Source organism: Petromyzon marinus, chromosome 11 (assembly GCF_048934315.1).
Source record: "Petromyzon marinus isolate PM22_M1 ecotype Great Lakes invasive population chromosome 11, UKy_Petmar_22M1.pri1.0, whole genome shotgun sequence".
NCBI lineage: Eukaryota > Metazoa > Chordata > Hyperoartia > Petromyzontiformes > Petromyzontidae > Petromyzon > Petromyzon marinus.
In genome coordinates, this window is record NC_133677.1 from 22,054,882 (window position 1) to 22,078,900 (window position 24,019).

Below are 24,019 nucleotides of genomic sequence, written 5' to 3' on the forward strand. Positions count from 1 at the left end.
TGGAGGCATATTATAATATTTTTTGCGACATAGAAGTGTAATGTATAATAACTTATTGTTAGTAGCTCAGCTTAGTGGAGAATATATTGAGTACATTGATTATATTGATGTATATTCTTAGTTTTTTCGGTAAAGTCACGTTGAAGAGAAACAAACAAAATAATATAATATATAAAACAATCAAAATTCTCACGACGTTTCGACCATAACTCAAACGGTCATCTTCACGACGTTTCGACCATAACTCAAACGGTCATCTTCACACCTGAAGATGACCGTTTGAGTCATGGTCGAAACGTCGTGAGAATTTTTATTGTTTTATATATATTATATTATTTTGTTTGTTTCTCTTCAACGTGACTTTACCGAAAAAACTAAGAATATGAATTACTGCAGTCACGAAAGCTTTAAATCAAAATTTATATTGATGTAGTTTATATTTAGGTCTTTCACATCGGTTTATTGTATGATAGTTGGGTAGTTGCAGTTCTTTAGCGTCAATATACTAAATGCCTCTGTTGATTTGTAAACTCTGACTTTAACATAGCTACTTCTGTCACCAGTTACATGCTAATTCCTCACATTAACATCATGCTAATCTCCCAGTTACATGCTAATTTCTGACTTTAACATCCTGCTAATTTATCACATTAACACAGCTACTTCAATGCTAAATTCTTCTGTTGATATGTAAACTCCTTTGTCAAGGAGCTCTGCTCCTCCCACCCAGCTTAAAATACGCTGCCAAGCTTAGCAGTGTTCATTGGAGCGCTGTCTTTCCGACAGTTCTGTTTCTTCACCTGAGGAAGGCTACTTGTGTTGTGGCCAAAACGTCGTGAGAATTTTATTATGTTTTGATTTTATTATGTTATTATTTCCCTTCTACGTGACTTTACCGAAAGAACCAAGAAGATGAATCCCTGCAGTCACGAAAGCTTTAAATCGAAATTTATTCAAATCAAGTTGTTTTATTTTTACCACAGTACTTTATGGAATCCTCAAGAATTAATGCATTTTTATAAGTATTAAACTATACTTGAAGATGTGTCAGAATATAATTCTGCAGATGCAAGCACAGGCAAACTCGTATCTGCATATGCAAGTTTCTGGGCCTCCTCACTTCACCAAACCCGCATTGACCGGCATGGTGAAGTATGGTTAAACAACTCCCACGAACGACATGGTGTGGGGGAGGCCTCTATCAAACGCTGGATCGACAAAGGGCTGATACATGTCACGACATTGTACGTTAAGACCGTTCTCTCGTCAGCACAAGCCGTCTATGTGGACAATAGAGGACACGACACACGTGTACACGATGTTTGCGTGCGTATATTCAGCGTGTGTATCACGTAATAATTATATAAGGTCGCGATTATGCTCAAAACGAACCAAATGTATAACATCACGAATAACTTTGGAGGTCTCCAGAGCCTGAACAATATTTGAAGTAGACACTGACCCTTGTCACGAGTTCTTATGAACTATAAACTAAACTATAAACTATTTATATTTACCAGGTAAGGCCCACTGAGCTATATAACTCTTATCAGAAGCGACCTGGACACAAATGATAGCTCAACAAAAGTGGCTTATCATGTGGACATTTATAGCAGCCAAGTACTCTGAACTCACGTTTCTAAATTTTGGAGGGGAAAACCGAAGGACCAGGAGAAGAATCTACGCGACCACAGGGGAAAAAAATAAACAAATACAGAGCAGGCGTCAGGGTCTGGATGGAACCTCCACGCTGCTGTAGGCCTGGCGAGGTAGTTAACATCTCGACACCGCGGCGCCCCTTATTAAAAGCTTAGCCATGTCTAGCAAGGTTATTGACTCATTTCACTCGACTCACGGCACCACAAGTAATGTATTAAACAAATAAAACAATAATAAAGTAGAGAGGCGCTACTTACATTTAACAATGTTGTTGTTAACTTTAAAAGGAGCGCGCTTCTCTCTGGCTTGCAGTCCGGTGATCGCGGTCTCCTTTGCGATTGGTCAGCGCAGGCATCACTCAAACCATGAAGAAGAACCCTCTTGAGGAGCCTTTCAAAACCATCACTTTACCCTACATTGCTGGGATCACAAAAAAGATCTCCAAAATCTTGAATAAACACAAGATCCAGGTCCGTTTCAACACATTACATAAAATCCGTGATCTGGTTCCGTCTGTAAAAGATGTGATTCCGGACATACAATACCCTGGTGTCTACAAACTAAGTTGCCTCTGTGGTAGTAGTTACATTGGAGAAACCAAACGCCATATCTCGGACCGCATTCGTGAACATAAAGCAGACCTTAAACACGGTAGGACCAACACCTCGGCCGTAGCAGATCATTGTTCTAATTCAGTAGGCTCACATGCCATTGACTTTTCCAAGACGGAGGTTCTTTGTAAGCCATCTGGCTTCCATGAGAGATTCGTTCATGAGGCTATCCACATATACAAGCACAGAGACAATTTCAACCGAGAAGATGGATTCTATCTTAGCAATCATTGGAAAGATTTGATAAATCATTTCAGTTCTTGATTGATTGTTCACGCTTACAGTGGCTTTCAGACAGCATACATAAAAACAAATTTCGTCTCCCCCCTCCTCTTTTCAAAAAATAGATGGACTAGTCCTGGGCAAACTGCCAATCGTTGCGCGTGACGCAAACGTTATATATTTTTTTATATATAAATAAATAAATATGCCGTTTTCAAAATAAATTTATGCAAACCGACACACCTGATGATGACCGTTTGAGTTATGGTCGAAACGTCGTGAGAATTTTTTATTGTTTTATATATATTTTGTTATTTTGTTGTTTCTCTTCAACGTGACTTTACCGAAAAAAACTAAGAATATGAATTACTGCAGTCACGAAAGCTTTAAATCAAAATTTAATCGCCTCTACGGGGAGGGTTTTCACATAACTTTAAGATCCTTCAACAAACTCCGGGATAAGAAAGCTCAGCTGATCGAGTCTCTCACCTTCCTGAAGAGATGCCGCGACTCTGGGGTAATACCAATCGCATTTACACTCACCTCTGCTACTGTAACTTCTTCTAATGCGAAACGAATTCTTTTCAAAACTAGCTTAGCTCTTATCTCAGAAAAAATCAGACTTATACGCACAGAACTAGATCAGTTAGACAAGACACTCTACAAATCACACTTATCATTGACGGCAATAATGTCCACATCGGATTGGGAACATGTAGACAATATGACTGCCTCTTCAGCTGCTACTATGTCGACCAAATGTAAGGAAAACCTGATTTCCAAATTTAACCTCCTCTTCAACAAAAGACCGGACCCACACACCAAAAAGTTAGACGTTAATAAAGTCGTAATTAATCGCAGTAACAGTTCTATTTCCGATGGTCTGAAATCCGTTTTAGCTAAAGGTCTAAACTTTGCAGTCACACCTAAACACATACCAGTTAATGATATAATTGCCCAAGTAGACGTTGCTCTCAGGGGCCTGGGTCACATCGCTGCAGACGTAGCAAGATCTGAAATCGCTGCAACCCTCAAAAACGCTAAGATGCCAGCTAGCAACCTCAGCAAAGATGAGCGTTTTGAATTATATAAATTAAAAAAGAGGAATGATATTGTAGTTCTCTCAGCTGACAAAGGCAATGCTACTGTCATCATGGATAAAATAGAATACAACAACAAAATTAAAGAATTACTCGACGATGGTAGTTATACAAAAATAAAAAGAGATCCCACCAACAGCCTCGTCACACAAACCAACAAAATAATTTCTGATTCAACCGCATTAATTGATCAATCTAAACAGTTTTCGTTGAAACCTTCTGCTGCCAGGCCACCAAGATTATACGGCTTACCAAAAATACATAAAGTTGATACACCTCTTCGTCCCATAGTCTCTACTATCAGCTCCCCCACCTACAAACTAGCTCGTTTTTTGTCTGAAATCCTGCGTCCTTTCACTGGAAAGACCACCTCTGCGGTACAAAATTCTACTCACCTGGTATCAACAATCAAGGGTATTTCCCTGTCCCCAGACGACCTGCTTGTCAGTTTTGATGTAGTTTCCTTATTCACCAAGGTTCCTGTACCTGACACCATTGCAATCATTGAAGACTTGGTTCATCAAGGACTAAACACTGAGGTACCCCCCCTGGTGAGACACTGTTTAACCAATACATACTTCACTTGGAATGGAACTTTCTACAAACAAACTGAGGGCACCCCAATGGGCTCCCCCCTTTCTCCAGTTATAGCTAACATTTTCATGGAGAAATTTGAGACTGACGCCATCCAGACTGCCACTCTGCGCCCAACCTTATGGAAGAGGTACGTGGATGACACTTTTGTCATCTGGCCACATGGCCGGCCTGCTCTAGACCAATTCTGCGACCACATCAATTCCATACACCCAGCCATCAGATTTACAATGGAAGTCGAAATAGATGGCAAGATACCTTTTTTGGATGTCCTAATTAAAAAGAAACCTGATGGTTCAATGAGCCACTCTGTCTACAGGAAAGCTACCCATACGGATGCTTATCTGAAACCGGATTCCCACCACGATCCATCACAGAAGAATTCTCTCATCAAGACTCTGTATCATAGAGCCCAATGCATATCCGACCAGGAACACATAAGCAGTGAACTCAAGCACGTACACCAAGCTCTTAGGGCTAATGGTTACTCCGACTATACAATCCGCAAAGCTATCACTCAAACCATGAAGAAGAACCCTCTTGAGGAGCCTTTCAAAACCATCACTTTACCCTACATTGCTGGGATCACAAAAAAGATCTCCAAAATCTTGAATAAACACAAGATCCAGGTCCGTTTCAACACATTACATAAAATCCGTGATCTGGTTCCGTCTGTAAAAGATGTGATTCCGGACATACAATACCCTGGTGTCTACAAACTAAGTTGCCTCTGTGGTAGTAGTTACATTGGAGAAACCAAACGCCATATCTCGGACCGCATTCGTGAACATAAAGCAGACCTTAAACACGGTAGGACCAACACCTCGGCCGTAGCAGATCATTGTTCTAATTCAGTAGGCTCACATGCCATTGACTTTTCCAAGACGGAGGTTCTTTGTAAGCCATCTGGCTTCCATGAGAGATTCGTTCATGAGGCTATCCACATATACAAGCACAGAGACAATTTCAACCGAGAAGATGGATTCTATCTTAGCAATCATTGGAAAGATTTGATAAATCATTTCAGTTCTTGATTGATTGTTCACGCTTACAGTGGCTTTCAGACAGCATACATAAAAACAAATTTCGTCTCCCCCCTCCTCTTTTCAAAAAATAGATGGACTAGTCCTGGGCAAACTGCCAATCGTTGCGCGTGACGCAAACGTTATATATATTTTTTATAAATAAATAAATAAATATGCCGTTTTCAAAATAAATTTATGCAAACCGACACACCTGATGATGACCGTTTGAGTTATGGTCGAAACGTCGTGAGAATTTTTTATTGTTTTATATATATTTTGTTATTTTGTTGTTTCTCTTCAACGTGACTTTACCGAAAAAAAACTAAGAATATGAATTACTGCAGTCACGAAAGCTTTAAATCAAAATTTAATCGCCTCTACGGGGAGGGTTTTCACATAACTTTAAGATCCTTCAACAAACTCCGGGATAAGAAAGCTCAGCTGATCGAGTCTCTCACCTTCCTGAAGAGATGCCGCGACTCTGGGGTAATACCAATCGCATTTACACTCACCTCTGCTACTGTAACTTCTTCTAATGCGAAACGAATTCTTTTCAAAACTAGCTTAGCTCTTATCTCAGAAAAAATCAGACTTATACGCACAGAACTAGATCAGTTAGACAAGACACTCTACAAATCACACTTATCATTGACGACAAATAATGTCCACATCGGATTGGGAACATGTAGACAATATGACTGCCTCTTCAGCTGCTACTATGTCGACCAAATGTAAGGAAAACCTGATTTCCAAATTTAACCTCCTCTTCAACAAAAGACCGGACCCACACACCAAAAAGTTAGACGTTAATAAAGTCGTAATTAATCGCAGTAACAGTTCTATTTCCGATGGTCTGAAATCCGTTTTAGCTAAAGGTCTAAACTTTGCAGTCACACCTAAACACATACCAGTTAATGATATAATTGCCCAAGTAGACGTTGCTCTCAGGGACCTGGGTCACATCGCTGCAGACGTAGCAAGATCTGAAATCGCTGCAACCCTCAAAAACGCTAAGATGCCAGCTAGCAACCTCAGCAAAGATGAGCGTTTTGAATTATATAAATTAAAAAAGAGGAATGATATTGTAGTTCTCTCAGCTGACAAAGGCAATGCTACTGTCATCATGGATAAAATAGAATACAACAACAAAATTAAAGAATTACTCGACGATGGTAGTTATACAAAAATAAAAAGAGATCCCACCAACAGCCTCGTCACACAAACCAACAAAATAATTTCTGATTCAACCGCATTAATTGATCAATCTAAACAGTTTTCGTTGAAACCTTCTGCTGCCAGGCCACCAAGATTATACGGCTTACCAAAAATACATAAAGTTGATACACCTCTTCGTCCCATAGTCTCTACTATCAGCTCCCCCACCTACAAACTAGCTCGTTTTTTGTCTGAAATCCTGCGTCCTTTCACTGGAAAGACCACCTCTGCGGTACAAAATTCTACTCACCTGGTATCAACAATCAAGGGTATTTCCCTGTCCCCAGACGACCTGCTTGTCAGTTTTGATGTAGTTTCCTTATTCACCAAGGTTCCTGTACCTGACACCATTGCAATCATTGAAGACTTGGTTCATCAAGGACTAAACACTGAGGTACCCCCCCTGGTGAGACACTGTTTAACCAATACATACTTCACTTGGAATGGAACTTTCTACAAACAAACTGAGGGCACCCCAATGGGCTCCAACCTTTCTCCAGTTATAGCTAACATTTTCATGGAGAAATTTGAGACTGACGCCATCCAGACTGCCACTCTGCGCCCAACCTTATGGAAGAGGTACGTGGATGACACTTTTGTCATCTGGCCACATGGCCGGCCTGCTCTAGACCAATTCTGCGACCACATCAATTCCATACACCCAGCCATCAGATTTACCATGGAAGTCGAAATAGATGGCAAGATACCTTTTTTGGATGTCCTAATTAAAAAGAGACCTGATGGTTCAATGAGCCACTCTGTCTACAGGAAAGCTACCCATATGGATGCTTATCTGAAACCGGATTCCCACCACCATCCATCACAGAAGAATTCTCTCATCAAGACTCTGTATCATAGAGCCCAATGCATATCCGACCAGGAACACATAAGCAGTGAACTCAAGCACGTACACCAAGCTCTTAGGGCTAATGGTTACTCCGACTATACAATCCGCAAAGCTATCACTCAAACCATGAAGAAGAACCCTCTTGAGGAGCCTTTCAAAACCATCACTTTACCCTACATTGCTGGGATCACAAAAAAGATCTCCAAAATCTTGAATAAACACAAGATCCAGGTCCGTTTCAACACATTACATAAAATCCGTGATCTGGTTCCGTCTGTAAAAGATGTGATTCCGGACATACAATACCCTGGTGTCTACAAACTAAGTTGCCTCTGTGGTAGTAGTTACATTGGAGAAACCAAACGCCATATCTCGGACCGCATTCGTGAACATAAAGCAGACCTTAAACACGGTAGGACCAACACCTCGGCCGTAGCAGATCATTGTTCTAATTCAGTAGGCTCACATGCCATTGACTTTTCCAAGACGGAGGTTCTTTGTAAGCCATCTGGCTTCCATGAGAGATTCGTTCATGAGGCTATCCACATATACAAGCACAGAGACAATTTCAACCGAGAAGATGGATTCTATCTTAGCAATCATTGGAAAGATTTGATAAATCATTTCAGTTCTTGATTGATTGTTCACGCTTACAGTGGCTTTCAGACAGCATACATAAAAACAAATTTCGTCTCCCCCCTCCTCTTTTCAAAAAATAGATGGACTAGTCCTGGGCAAACTGCCAATCGTTGCGCGTGACGCAAACGTTATATATTTTTTATATATATAAATAAATAAATATGCCGTTTTCAAAATAAATTTATGCAAACCGACACACCTGATGATGACCGTTTGAGTTATGGTCGAAACGTCGTGAGATTTTTTTATTGTTTTATATATATTTTGTTATTTTGTTGTTTCTCTTCAACGTGACTTTACCGAAAAAAACTAAGAATATGAATTACTGCAGTCACGAAAGCTTTAAATCAAAATTTAATCGCCTCTACGGGGAGGGTTTTCACATAACTTTAAGATCCTTCAACAAACTCCGGGATAAGAAAGCTCAGCTGATCGAGTCTCTCACCTTCCTGAAGAGATGCCGCGACTCTGGGGTAATACCAATCGCATTTACACTCACCTCTGCTACTGTAACTTCTTCTAATGCGAAACGAATTCTTTTCAAAACTAGCTTAGCTCTTATCTCAGAAAAAATCAGACTTATACGCACAGAACTAGATCAGTTAGACAAGACACTCTACAAATCACACTTATCATTGACGGCAATAATGTCCACATCGGATTGGGAACATGTAGACAATATGACTGCCTCTTCAGCTGCTACTATGTCGACCAAATGTAAGGAAAACCTGATTTCCAAATTTAACCTCCTCTTCAACAAAAGACCGGACCCACACACCAAAAAGTTAGACGTTAATAAAGTCGTAATTAATCGCAGTAACAGTTCTATTTCCGATGGTCTGAAATCCGTTTTAGCTAAAGGTCTAAACTTTGCAGTCACACCTAAACACATACCAGTTAATGATATAATTGCCCAAGTAGACGTTGCTCTCAGGGGCCTGGGTCACATCGCTGCAGACGTAGCAAGATCTGAAATCGCTGCAACCCTCAAAAACGCTAAGATGCCAGCTAGCAACCTCAGCAAAGATGAGCGTTTTGAATTATATAAATTAAAAAAGAGGAATGATATTGTAGTTCTCTCAGCTGACAAAGGCAATGCTACTGTCATCATGGATAAAATAGAATACAACAACAAAATTAAAGAATTACTCGACGATGGTAGTTATACAAAAATAAAAAGAGATCCCACCAACAGCCTCGTCACACAAACCAACAAAATAATTTCTGATTCAACCGCATTAATTGATCAATCTAAACAGTTTTCGTTGAAACCTTCTGCTGCCAGGCCACCAAGATTATACGGCTTACCAAAAATACATAAAGTTGATACACCTCTTCGTCCCATAGTCTCTACTATCAGCTCCCCCACCTACAAACTAGCTCGTTTTTTGTCTGAAATCCTGCGTCCTTTCACTGGAAAGACCACCTCTGCGGTACAAAATTCTACTCACCTGGTATCAACAATCAAGGGTATTTCCCTGTCCCCAGACGACCTGCTTGTCAGTTTTGATGTAGTTTCCTTATTCACCAAGGTTCCTGTACCTGACACCATTGCAATCATTGAAGACTTGGTTCATCAAGGACTAAACACTGAGGTACCCCCCCTGGTGAGACACTGTTTAACCAATACATACTTCACTTGGAATGGAACTTTCTACAAACAAACTGAGGGCACCCCAATGGGCTCCCCCCTTTCTCCAGTTATAGCTAACATTTTCATGGAGAAATTTGAGACTGACGCCATCCAGACTGCCACTCTGCGCCCAACCTTATGGAAGAGGTACGTGGATGACACTTTTGTCATCTGGCCACATGGCCGGCCTGCTCTAGACCAATTCTGCGACCACATCAATTCCATACACCCAGCCATCAGATTTACCATGGAAGTCGAAATAGATGGCAAGATACCTTTTTTGGATGTCCTAATTAAAAAGAGACCTGATGGTTCAATGAGCCACTCTGTCTACAGGAAAGCTACCCATACAGATGCTTATCTGAAACCAGATTCCCACCACCATCCATCACAGAAGAATTCTCTCATCAAGACTCTGTATCATAGAGCCCAATGCATATCCGACCAGGAACACATAAGCAGTGAACTCAAGCACGTACACCAAGCTCTTAGGGCTAATGGTTACTCCGACTATACAATCCGCAAAGCTATCACTCAAACCATGAAGAAGAACCCTCTTGAGGAGCCTTTCAAAACCATCACTTTACCCTACATTGCTGGGATCACAAAAAAGATCTCCAAAATCTTGAATAAACACAAGATCCAGGTCCGTTTCAACACATTACATAAAATCCGTGATCTGGTTCCGTCTGTAAAAGATGTGATTCCGGACATACAATACCCTGGTGTCTACAAACTAAGTTGCCTCTGTGGTAGTAGTTACATTGGAGAAACCAAACGCCATATCTCGGACCGCATTCGTGAACATAAAGCAGACCTTAAACACGGTAGGACCAACACCTCGGCCGTAGCAGATCATTGTTCTAATTCAGTAGGCTCACATGCCATTGACTTTTCCAAGACGGAGGTTCTTTGTAAGCCATCTGGCTTCCATGAGAGATTCGTTCATGAGGCTATCCACATATACAAGCACAGAGACAATTTCAACCGAGAAGATGGATTCTATCTTAGCAATCATTGGAAAGATTTGATAAATCATTTCAGTTCTTGATTGATTGTTCACGCTTACAGTGGCTTTCAGACAGCATACATAAAAACAAATTTCGTCTCCCCCCTCCTCTTTTCAAAAAATAGATGGACTAGTCCTGGGCAAACTGCCAATCGTTGCGCGTGACGCAAACGTTATATATTTTTTATATATATAAATAAATAAATATGCCGTTTTCAAAATAAATGTATGCAAACCGACACACCTGATGATGACCGTTTGAGTTATGGTCGAAACGTCGTGAGAATTTTTTATTGTTTTATATATATTTTGTTATTTTGTTGTTTCTCTTCAACGTGACTTTACCGAAAAAACTAAGAATATGAATTACTGCAGTCACGAAAGCTTTAAATCAAAATTTAATACAGATTTAAGTTTGCAAATTAACACAAAATTCGTTCTCAATTTTAGTTTTCCAAATGCGCTATCGGCGTAATGTCAAGAGACAAATAAATCATCCATTCGTAAATCTCGCATAGCCGTGCAGGCCCTGTGTCATAAAATGCGGTGGGTGGCCTTTTATCTTGTACAGAATAGGAGCCAACACTTTCACATTAGCTGTGTTATGAGATTGTGCGGCGCACGAGAGTCAAGCTGAAATTGTTATTCTCAGAGATGGAATTAGGAAAATGAAGTGCAAAACCCAAGTTTAATGAGACTGTAATTTTGTGCAGTCGCTGGTGACGGGGCTCGGACGATCGACTTGATAAGACTTGAGACCTCGGTTTCAACCCAAGCAGTCAAAATCCAGATTCAAGCCCAGAATCTCATTATTGCCAACGCACCGCTTTGATCTCTGAGCCACCCGTCCACTTTGCATATATAGTGTTATCATATATTTTATCTGAATGTCACCACTGTACACTCAATTTTAACGGTGATTTTCAATATCTACCTTTGGGATGTTTGCCAAATTCACAGATATTTTTTAAGAGTGACAAGAGAAAACCCATGCATCTTACGTGACACTTTGTTGTGCTCTGCATTGGCAGTGATTGAATAACGCTTAAACGTATTTGAGTTATCGACAAATGAGTTTTAAGTTGGTAATAATAAACTAATATTACCGCGCACAATTTTGGAAACAAACTTAACATTGAGCGCCACTCGGAGGCGATAAGTACACTCAAACTTTGCACGGGCAGTGTCGTACACCTACTTGCTGTACTGCCTCTTACCAGCTGGAGGCGGGTGGGCTCACGCACGCCACGTACGCACCTGTGCGTTGCGATGGAGGATGTCCAAGAAGGAGCCGAGGCCCAGGTTGGGGAGGTTGCGCGAGTCAAAAGCTCGGCAAGCTGCTTCTCCACGCGTGACAGCGCGGGTAGGCCCAGGGGCTCTGCCATCTTACTTGCGTGGCTCAGCAGACGGACCAGATGCTCGGCTACCGCCTCTGCGAAAGAGAGAAGCAATGCCATTGTAGGAGAGGACAACGATGCTGTAACTCACTCCAATAGGCTCAACAACTGCAACTCTCTCTCTGCCCTCCCACCCCCCACGTCTCATCTACGGCCTCCCGATAAGTTTCATCATCACTCTCCAGATGACTCAAAAAACAAGTTTAACACGAAGGCCTTCGCGACCAATATTACCCATAATAGAGATTTTTGGGTTAGGTCACATAAATAGTGCATATTAAAGCGTATTATTGAGTGCATGTTTACATGATCTAACCCAAAAATCTAGATGGACTAAAAAAACCACTGGCAGACTTCTCGCACCCGTATGCAAGACGATATCGCCCCAATATTCGAATTGTTCAACTATCCCCCGAACCAGTCCAGGATTAATTTCAAGATCACACTCAGTATTCTGAAGGTCCTCCGTGGTCTGACCCCCTATGTACAATACAAGAAACTACATTTTATTCAGATTGTGCTTTCGATATCGTGTAATGAGACGGAGTATCCATTCGGATCTCTCACGGAGCAGCGGAACCCGTCCTATTGGAGAATGGCCCGCAGAAGAGAACATCACAAAGCTACCTCTGACATTGCTTCTAGTGACCTCTGGTCCACAGAGTAAAGGGAAGCACATTCCCACCCACTCTGTTGAGCCGATATTGGACTTGGTCAAATTAAGTGCATAGCCATTTAGTATGTCTTGGGTTTTTTTGACAGTCATTAATGACCGAGCTGAGACCATCAACTGGCTGCACTTGACAAAAGCAAGTTTAATCACAGGTGGTTACCCAGATTCGAACCCAGGATCTCAGCGTTTCCAGCTCAATGCTAATAATCTCTCTCAGCCACCCGGGTCATCTCGATGTAGATCTGACAAACTGATGCGTCGTGATATGCCAAACTCTTACTAATGCATTAGTAATAATCGATACGAGATGTGAAATAAGGTGTTTAGAGAAGCTACGACAATTCAGCACGCGTGTAATCCAGTAGACTCTTGATTATCCGTGTGCGGTTTATCTGATTTGCGGATTAACCACGCACATGAGATTTTTACTTATTAATAACTCATGGATTTTCCCTTAGGCCCAAATTAATAATCTAAAAATAGTTATACATTGTAATTCTTGGAAATGTTTGTTACAAGTCACGTGCTTATATCGAGCAAATATGTGCGCCCATGAATCCGAAATCTACGTGATCACCTCGACAGTACAGTAGTTGCATATCTTTACAACAGTGGGTGGAGTTTGATTGATGGTGATTGGCGTGGCTCTGCTATCCACTTAGAGGGCCGAGTCTTCTGCTCGGGAGCAGGAAAGTTTTATCACCGACCACGTGCATTGATCGGTTGATCGTTAGTTTGTGGCATAGAGATCCGCAGAAAATAGATATCTTTGGATCATCCGAGATTTTTTATCATCCGCAGCCATCTTCCCCGTAATTAGCGCGGATAATCGAGAGTCTACTGTATATGCAAGTTTGTCTCCTTACTCCCCGGAAGAAGCGGCGGTCTGGTGTCGGGAGTGCTGATGTTGCCGAGAAACGCGGCCGGTTTCTCCTTGACCACGAGGTCGCGAGGAGTCTCGAGGGAGCCACAGCACAGAGCCAACTGAAACAGCTTCCCGGCCAGCGTGTCCCCTTTCACCTGCCCCAGGAAGTCCTGCACACACTGGTGGTGGAAACAATAAAGGACCCAAACCACTTGCAGCCATATCACTCTGTTGGGACAAATAGAGGGTGACACATGCATAGATGTCCGACCAATTTCAATGCCCCCCCCTTACTTTTGTCTCAACGTGTGACTGAATTTTGTGAAAGCGATGGCCCTAAATATTATAGAGGAGAGTTAATTCAGTGGTAGAGAAAGTTTTTTTGATAATGGTGGAAGTATCCACAGACTTGAAACGTATGGCGATTATCACTCATTAAATAATTCCGAGGACAAATGTATTATGGAAAATCTTTGACAAATGTAAGCAAATGCATGGACTTTCTCGCACGGTAATTTTGTTGCATTAAGTCCAGACGCCATGGGCCCCACCTTCTTCAGCTTATTCACAAAGATGTCCTCGGCATTCTGGAAGACCTGCAGCACCATCTCGGTCGCCGGCTGTGTCGTGAACTGTCGGCGAAGATCGGCGCTCGTCCCTGGCAAGGGGAATGACTCCAACAGGTATTTCTTGACCTTGTGTTGCCGGCCCTCCACCTCCTGCTTAATGTCACACTCAATGCGAGCCAGCCCACGGTCCATCACCTCCCACTCGCCTTTCTGGGCCTTGCCGATCACCTCAACAAACAACACAATGTTACCAACTGTGGCGGCCACAGGTGCAGGGCAGTGCTGTAGTTGCGATGATGGAACACGTGATGGACGAGTGGTTCAACAGCGAATGCAAGGTGTGCTGCTAATGCACGATTGCAATCGAGAGATGGGATTGGTGGATCATCCTAGCAGCAGTGGCTTTTGGCAAGCCATCGAACAAAGACAGTTACCACATCACTCGCTTTCAGATGGGCTTCTGCGGCCAACTGGAATGCTCTTCCTTCCGATATTAGGAAGCCATTGGAGCTATGCACTTTTAAATCTAGATTGAAAAGAATTTCTTTAGAACTGCTTTTTGTGTTCAGTTTGTTGCCCTCCACACCTCCGATTAGCACAGTTGGCTACGTACAGTGCGAAAGAAGTTCAACATATATACTTGTGGTTTTACCCAATCCAGTCATTTCTGAGTACTTGTTTAGATTTGCAAATTTTGATTCTGACGCCGGCACACATGTCCTCCTCATTCATTAATAACAACACGGGATTTTTTTTTTACATTATTTGTGAAGAATATAGAAATGCAGTTTTGGATAATACACCCGCAATATTAACTAGGGCGACTCCTGGGATCGAATCGCGAACCTCTGAAACAAGCGACAAATGCACAAAGACTCGGGAAAGAATATTTCTGTAAGGAACGGTAAAGTAAAATAGGCCTCAGCCTTCAATACGATATATATTAACATGATGTACTTACACGAGCAGTTACTTCAGTGCTCTTGTCACAGCACTGCACCCACAAAACTGAAGTCGTGTTAGAAGTCTGTCTCAGACTGCATGACAAAAGGATACACCACATTCACTTGACAGGGAGACAGGTGTGAAACTTGTGTGCCTGAGCAACTGAGGATAGCTCAGCATTGTGGCCGTGTAAGGCAAACGCAGGGGCGGGGGAATATTGGTAAAAGGCTGATGCAGTGTCACTCTCAGGTGTGAACACAGCGACACGTACGTTGTGGCTGTGTGTCAGCAATTCCAGAACGCATTTAATTCAGAAAGTAAACCCCCTCAAGGGCAACAACAATACATACTTGAGGCAATCTTGATTTGAAGCTTTCGCGACTGCAGGAATCCACACTCTTTGGTTCTTTCGGTAAAGTCACGTAAAATCGAGGAGGAGGCCGCTTTCCTACCTTACAGTTACACGCTAATTTCTCACGTTAACATCACTAGCCCTGGCCACTTCTTTATGACCCATGGGCTACACACATTTCAAACCATTTAAAACAGTCTGCCTCAGCAGCACACCAAGGCTTTCCCACCTGATGACGGACGCTTGTGTTGCGCCCGAAACGTCGTGATTTATTTTATTTTATACCTACGTGACTCTACCGAAAGAACCAAAGAGTCTACTTGAGGCATCCAATAATAATAATAATACAATTCGCAGTCAACAAGCGACGCAATGCATACACACGTACACACACACACACGCTCATACACGCAGGCACGGCACGTACGGAAATGCCCAGAGGTATGCTGGTGATACGGATGCCCAGATCGTGAATATCCGGAGCCCCGTATCGTTCCATGAGATGCTTCAGCAAGTCCGGCACCTTGAAGCGTGCCATCACTCCTTTGCCTCGGGAGCTGCGGCTCTTGGCCACGAAGGTCCTAAACTCTGCCGCAAACAACAACAACACGAGCGGGTTACGCAGAGCGCATGCTAGGGGAGCAACGACGACGCATTGATTCGGACGTGATCATTCATCCTGAAGATCGCGATATGCACACCGGATCGCGTGCGTAAGAATTTATGTTTTAGATTTGTATACGTTGCGTGTCATTGTTTCACATTGTCCAACACGCACCCACTCCAGTCACTAGAGCCGGCTGTGTTCACGTTTTAAAACAAGGCGTTGAATCTAGAATTTATTTACGAGCCCTCAATCGCGATAATCAATTGATTCGCGACATGGGTGGCTGGGGTGGCGCGTATCGCTTCTGTTTATGTCTGCAAGGAATCACTTGCTGAGCCTTCGTATCATTTCAAATACCAAACAAATTCATGCATCAGTAGCACTGGGGCCTTGAAAAAGGGAAAAAAAATCCGATAAGCGACGTTTCGGGCAATGACCCTTCTTCATATTGCATAGAAAGGCCAGAGAGATTGAGTGAACAATAAGAATTGGAAACTGCACTTCACAGCGATTACCGTGTTTCAAAAGTTATTAGGTAACCATTCATATGAACCTTATGGCGGGACCCCGGGGTCTCATAAGTCCCCGGCTCTTGCATAAACATTATATTATATATTATATATAATGTAAACATTATATATTATATATAATGTAAACATTGTGTTATAATGTAAACATAAACTTTGCTTTTTTTCACCAATGGGTTTGAAGGATGGTGGCAAGTGTTGTCTTGTTAAACTATGCCTTTAAAACTGAAAACTACTTACCTACAGTAGCTCTAATTACATACACTATCTAAAAAATAATTTACTCCCCTCTGTCAATCATCGTGTTTCTCAGTGTGGATTTGTAAACACACTTGTTAAACAATACATAAAATAGTACGCGTTTTCAATGCGCTGTTCATATCGTAAAATGCGTTTTTACAAATGTGACTCTACAGCAGTTGCAGAGCCGCACTTTTATATAATTCAGGTCAAAGCCAGATAAACAGTGGAGGATAAACATCGCATGAAGGCGGGGCAATTGTTGTGCAATCATTTCAGGTCAAATTTACAGGTGCGTTTTATTCATGCCACACAGGTAGAGAGTTGAGAGTGAAACCTGGCCCACTGGCATCGTGAATCATGGATCATGAGTCACCCGGACTTGTTGTGTTTGTTTATGGTTGCTATACAAGCCATCAAATCTACACCACGAAGAGAGTTGATGAACAAGTAGGAGAGTGTGTAACTGGATTACATTCATGTGCACAGGCGTTTCACATGTGAATATAAAATAAATAACGTCGACTCAAACGCCACTCTTTAGGATTTGGCACACTCAATAACATTTTAATTGATAAATTAAGACCAACAAACCATAATCAAATGGGTCATGCATCGATGTACCAATTGTGGTTACGGACTGCTAAAGAAGAAAATGATGAATGCAGATTCGAAGCGAGTTTAAACGTGAATCTACACCATTTAAATATATTTTAAACAACCCGTTGCAAACATGACAGTAATTTGAAATGTAGCACTGTACATCAGAACAATTTGAAAGACGTTAGAGATTTGAAACTGTCCAAAAAGAAAGGAGGAAAATAAATGTATTTTTACATAATACAGGTTTTTTGGGTAAGATTGCATAAATATAAAAATATGTCGGTAAACCCACCACCACCCGACACAGCCAATTAGTAAGGTTTGTCACTTAAACAGAACATGCCAATTCGTTACTAGTACAGCACACCGGTTGTGTGTTAGAGAGCAAAGCCGCAACATTAACAATCTGAGTACGTCGTTTCGCCAGTAATTACAACCAGCATCATCAGGAGGCAGCCAGAATTGTGGATTTTAAAATGTAGATTTATTTAAATCTAAATTTAAAAAACATATAGAGAAACTGGAACATTATTATTACAGAATTTGGTGAGACATGTCGAAAAGAGAATGACTCCAGCTTAGCTTACAAGAACTAAGAGACACAGTGTGGCCATGTGGCCTTAATGAGAGAGACTGACTCCAGCTTAGCTTGCAAGAAACTAAGAGACACAGCGTGGCCATGTGGCCTTAATGAGAGAAACTGACTCCAGCTTAGCTTGCAAGAACTAAGTGACACTGTGTGGCCATGTGGCCTTAATGAGAGACTCACTCCAGCTTAGCTTGCAAGAACTAAGAGACACAGTGTGGCCACGTGGCCTTAATGAGAGAGACTGACTCGAGCTTAGCTTGCAAGAACTAAGAGACAGTGTGGCCATGTGGCCTTAATGAGAGAGACTGACTCCAGCTTAGCTTGCAAGAACTTAGAGACACAGTGTGGCCATGTGGCCTTAATGATAGACTCACTCCAGCTTAGCTTGCAAGAACTAAGAGACAGTGTGGCCATGTGGCCTTAATGAGAGAGACTCACTCCAGCTTAGCTTGCAATAACTAAGAGACACAGTGTGGCCATGTGGCCTTAATGAGAGAGACTGACTCCAGCTTAGCTTGCAAGAAATAAGAGACACAGTGTGGCCATGTGGCCTTAATGAGAGACTCACTCCAGCTTAGCTTGCAAGAACTAAGAGACACAGTATGGCCATGTGGCCTTAATGAAAGACTCACTCCAGCTTAGCTTGCAAGAACTAAGAGACAGAGTGTGGCCATGTGGCCTTAATGAGAGAGACTGACTCCAGCTTAGCTTGCAAGAACTAAGAGACACAGTGTGGCCATGTGGCCTTAATGAGAGAGACTCACTCCAGCTTAGCTTGCAAGAACTAAGAGACACAGTGTGGCCATGTGGCCTTAATGAGAGAGACTGACTCCAGCTTAGCTTGCAAGAACTAAGAGACACAGTGTGGCCATGTGGCCTTAATGAGAGAGACTCACTCCAGCTTAGCTTGCAAGAACTAAGAGACACAGTGTGGCCATGTGGCCTTAATGAGAGAGACTGACTCCAGCTTAGCTTGCAAGAACTAAGAGACACAGTGTGGCCATGTAGCCTTAATGAGAGAGACTGACTCCAGCTTAGCTTGCAAGAACTAAGAGACACACTGTGGCTCAGAAAGCGCGTTGTGACGGAGCGCGTTCCGCGTTGTGCGAGAAGCGTTCCCTAAAGTAAAGAAAACGCGTTGTAGTGAAAACACGTTATCGTGTGAACACGCGGGACAGACCCAGGTGTTGTGGGTTAACTCCCCGAGGTAAACTTTCTTCCAAATTTGTGTTTTATATGCCTTGTGCTCCGCCAATAATTGTTGTGAGTGTCGCTCCTCTGCCCTCTGTTGTTCATGGAGAGAGACTGCACCCTAGTGCCCAGTATCTTCCTCTGCGAGCCTCTTCAAAATGCTGATCTTGACACCGCTGGAAGCAGTCATCGGCCTTGACCTCACCCCACAACAGTGCAATTTTAACAGCTCAACATCAAAACACGATGATGGGTCGCTTGCACCAATCGCACAGCACCACAGCATTGACTCTCAGCTGTTACTTGTGTAGAGGGGGTCACGTGTGTCACCATAATTGCCCTAATCCTGAAACTCGTGCTGCGTAATATTTTCCTTGCCATATTATCTGTGACACACATAATGAGGACAACCGGTAAGTCAAACGAAACCAGAGGTGGGAAACCTGTTCTTAATATTATTAATTTCAGGCAATGTGAACACGACTTTTAGAAACACCGATGCAGCTATACACATGCCAGATTGTCCAGAAATTCAGTTGATACTAATAGGGTTTATTTGCCAGTATTGTACATTATTTAAATTACATTTGTTTGGGCGGCAGGGTGGTGCAGTGGTCACGCCCGTGCATGACATCTTCTGAAGGACTGCCTGGCTTCGCTTTTCTAATTATGGTCCCTTTCTCTTTATGGGTTTACTCCCATGGCAAAACAACAACAACATACAATGTAACTGGTACTAGCCAAACATCCAAATTACTCCTGCGAAAAGGTGGCAGGCCCCTCCTGAACAAGAGTCTTGAGACTCAGTGAGATTGCTTGTGTGGCGATAGAAACGTCGTGATCCATTATTATTTTTTCTACCTACGTGACTTTACCGAAAGAACCAAAGAGTAAGGATTCCTGCAGTCACGAAAGCTTCAAATCAAGATTAATGAGTGTTTACATGTGGGAGTAAATCGGAGCACCTGGAGAAATCCAAGCAAATGGGGGGGCCAACGCTCTATCACGAATCTACAGATGGAACAGGCGGAGTCCACATTATTCGACACCGCCTTCTCTACCTCCTTGACGACCAAGGGGTGGGAGTTGTCGTAATATTTTTGTAATCCACCAACCCTCACCTCCACGTAGTGGTGGTTTACAGGCATACATAGCCACCACAACCACCCGGCTAAAGTAGCTGTAATGCACATCTAAAATTCTACAAAAGTTGATGGGGCAAAGGTCGTAGGTCAATTGGTTTGATTTCTATGCGCATTAACCAGTCTCTAACGTATGCACATTTATATTCGCATTCAGCCGCCAATGGAACAGGTGGAGTCCAAAAGCTAAGTGGATGTACTGATTGTATCTTCATTGCGGGACTCATCCAGCAGTGGATTGACATGGGCTTCAGGTATCCACGTGTGGACGGGCAATAAACACTGGGGCCACCTGGCGGTAAATGTTTGCCGGTGCACATTGGGACCGGCTCACACGTCTCTGGCCCCAGGCAGCCCCCAGCCACTGGCGTGCAACACAGCGAAGGGAATCTCCCACCAATGAGAACCACGCACAACCCATGGTGCAGTCCTATAACTTGGACTCCTAAACACAACAAAACCCATAGCCGCCAACCCACACGGTTTACCCGCATTCTGTTGGGGGAAAATGAGTGTGTTTCTCCCTTGTGATGGGACTTTGTAGGATGAACGTTGAGATTTATAAGGGGCACGGGGTGACCAACAAGGTCTGAATTGGTCTGTAATAAGGTAGGCACTGATAAGGGGTTGACAGCGATGCACACCCCACACAATACAAAACGGCAAGCGGCCAGCAACAACAAAAAATTATAATACATAACTGTCCAATGAGTAATTAGATCATTAAGATCAAAGAAACGTGTTCCTTAAATGGATCAAGTTTATTGTTGCAAGAGTTTGGGAAAACAGGAAGACCGGGTGTGGATTCCAGAGTGGAGCAGTGCAAACTGATTAATCTGAAAAGAAGAGTGAGGTGACCTGCATGGTGGTGAGTGGGTGGGTGAGTAAATGGGTGAGTGTTTGAGTAAACGAGTGGAGGAGTGAGTGATAGGGTGATTGAGTCAGTGACCGGATGCGTGAGTGACTGGATGAGTGGGTGACAGGATGCGTAGGTGATAGGATGATTGCGTGGGTGACTGAATGAGTGGGTGACTGAATGAGTGGGTGAGTGGATGAGTGCGTGATTGAATGGGTGACTGGATGAGTGGGTGACTGGATGAGTGGGTGACTGGATGAATGGGTGACTGGATGAGTGGGTGATTGGATGAGTGTGTGATAGGATGATTGACTGAGTGACTAGCTGAGTGTGTGATTGAATTAGTGACGAGATGAGTGTGTGATAGGGTGATTGAGTTAGTGGGTGACTGGATGATAGGGTGATTGCGTGGGTGACTGGATGCGTGGGTGACTGGATGAGTGGGCGACTGGATGCGTGGGTGACTGGATGAGTGTGTGATAGGGTGATTGAGTTACTGACTGGATGAGTGGGTGACCGAGTTGTTTAGTTGAGTGCGTTCTTGTGACCTGCAGTGAGGCGCGGTGGTTGAACGCGGAGTGGATGAGACGAAGCGGTCAAAGTGTCTGGTAGACCGAGTCCCTTAACGTGGGTGGAGGGGGGAATCAACGAGGGGAAGTTCACTGCAACATTCACCACGGTGGTGCTAGTAGTCGCAGCGAAAAAAAAGTGATACAGGGCTGAATGAATGAAGGTTGAGGCGAGGATGCAAGATGGTGTAGAGGAGGCAAAGAGGAGGGTACAGGAGGTGAGGTGTTGAGGTGGCGTAGTGAGGAGGCGTAGAGGAGGTGTAGAGGAGGCATAGAGGAGGGTGCCCCGCTCTTGGCGTTGATCTTGGTGAACACGTGTCCGCGCCCCGTCTCGTAGCTCTGCCCGGTGCTGATGCAGCCTCCACCGGCCGAAGCGCCCAGCGGCCTCGCCGAGTCCGTGCCCAGCTCCGCTCTGAGCAAGCTCTCCATTGCGCGCCGTCTGCTCGCAGCAACAGACACAACGATAAACTCCCCCCCCCCCCCCCACCCGGTCCGGTGTGGCCTCTAAATACGTATTTCCTTGGGAGAGGTGATTTATCGGACGAAGTCTAAATGGTAAAATAACACACACAGCATCTACCGAAAGGGAATGCATACTGATGCCTATCTGAATGCAGATTCGGATCATCACCCCGCACAGAAAACCTCTCTCATCACGATGCTCATACATCTGGCTAAAACAGTGTCAGATGGTGAAAGTCTGAGGAGAGAGATTAAACATGTCAAAGAAATGCGACGATTGAATTTCTATACTCTTTGGTTCTATTCGGTAAAGTAACATAGGTAAACAAATAAAAGAAAGCATTATAATTTGTTTTTATTGCTTTATTTGATTTTTTCATTGCTTTATTTTTTTTACCTACGTGACTTTACCGAATAGAACAAAAGAGTATGGATCTTTGCAGTCACGAAAGCTTAAAATCTAGGATTGAATTTCTACAATAATGCTCAAATTAACAGAGCAGTGAATGCCAAACCAACATCGAGCAGCAATACTGCTGAAAGTGATCAGGTTATTAAACAATGAAAATACCATATATCGTGGGAGTGACTGACAAATTAGCTCGACTTTTGGAAAAGCAAAAAGCTAAAAATCTAAGTACGATTTGGCACGGTACACAAAATTCAAAAAATTGTATCTTGTACTAAAGATGAATTGCCTAAGTCATCAACAGATGGTATGTATCGGATTAATTGCTTATGTGGCAGAAGTTATATTGCACAGACGGGATGTAACATTAGCGCAAGACTAAAAGAACACCAAATAAATATTAAACACTCTCAAACATAACTGTTGGAAGTTGCAGTACATGCTTGCCAACAAGAACACTTAATTGATTTTGATAACGATGAAGTGTTGTGTAAAATTTCGATTTAAAGCTTTCGTGACTGCAATGATTCATCTTCTTTGGTTCTTTCGGTAAAGTCACGTAGAATGAGAATAAAATAATAAATTGATAAAATAATATTATTGTGTTATTTTATTTTATCAATTTATTATTTTATTCTCATTGTACGTGACTTTACCGAAAGAACCAAAGAAGATGTTGTGTAAAACTAATTATTACTGGCCAAGACTAATTTGAGAATTCATTGAAACTGAGAAAAATGTTATTATTTTAACCTCTCTGACAGCTACAGGCTTAGTGCGGCCTGGAAGCGTATTATTAAGTTATTGTGATTGTAAGATGAGGAGATGAAGGCAGAAGAAGAAGACGTGGGGCAATGTGGTGATGCGGTCGAACGTGGTGGCCCGAGGAGCGGAGGGAGAGATGGCGTGGGACGGGGCGGTGTGGAGAAGGTGGCAAGGACGGCGGACCCCACGTGAGTGGAACAAACGCGTGGAAGAAGAAGACATCTCACATTTATCATTACTTATAGAGGAAACATACAAATTTAATTATTACTAATCAATTATATAATTTCAATAATCCCCCTCCCCGCCTCTGATTTCTGCACCTGATGGGTTCAGTGATGACATCGCCTTTCTCTATTTAAGACCGGAAGCAGGTGGATGGCTTCACTATTCTGGCAAATCGCCCGATGATGCTGGATGTAATTACCAGTGAAACGTCGTACTCATCTTGTGGATTTCCTCTCCAAAACACCGGTGGGCTGAAGTAGTAACTAAGTGGAGTTTTGTTTACGTGACAAATTCCTTACTAATTGGCTGTGTCAGGTGGTGTAGGGTTATGACACATTTATACTTACACGATCTAACCCAAAAACCTTTGTTATGAAATTTGGACAATTTATTAAATATATTGTATACCAGAAAAAAACAGCAATTGACTAAACATATACGGCAATAGATGTAACCTCGCAGCAGTGAACGTGACG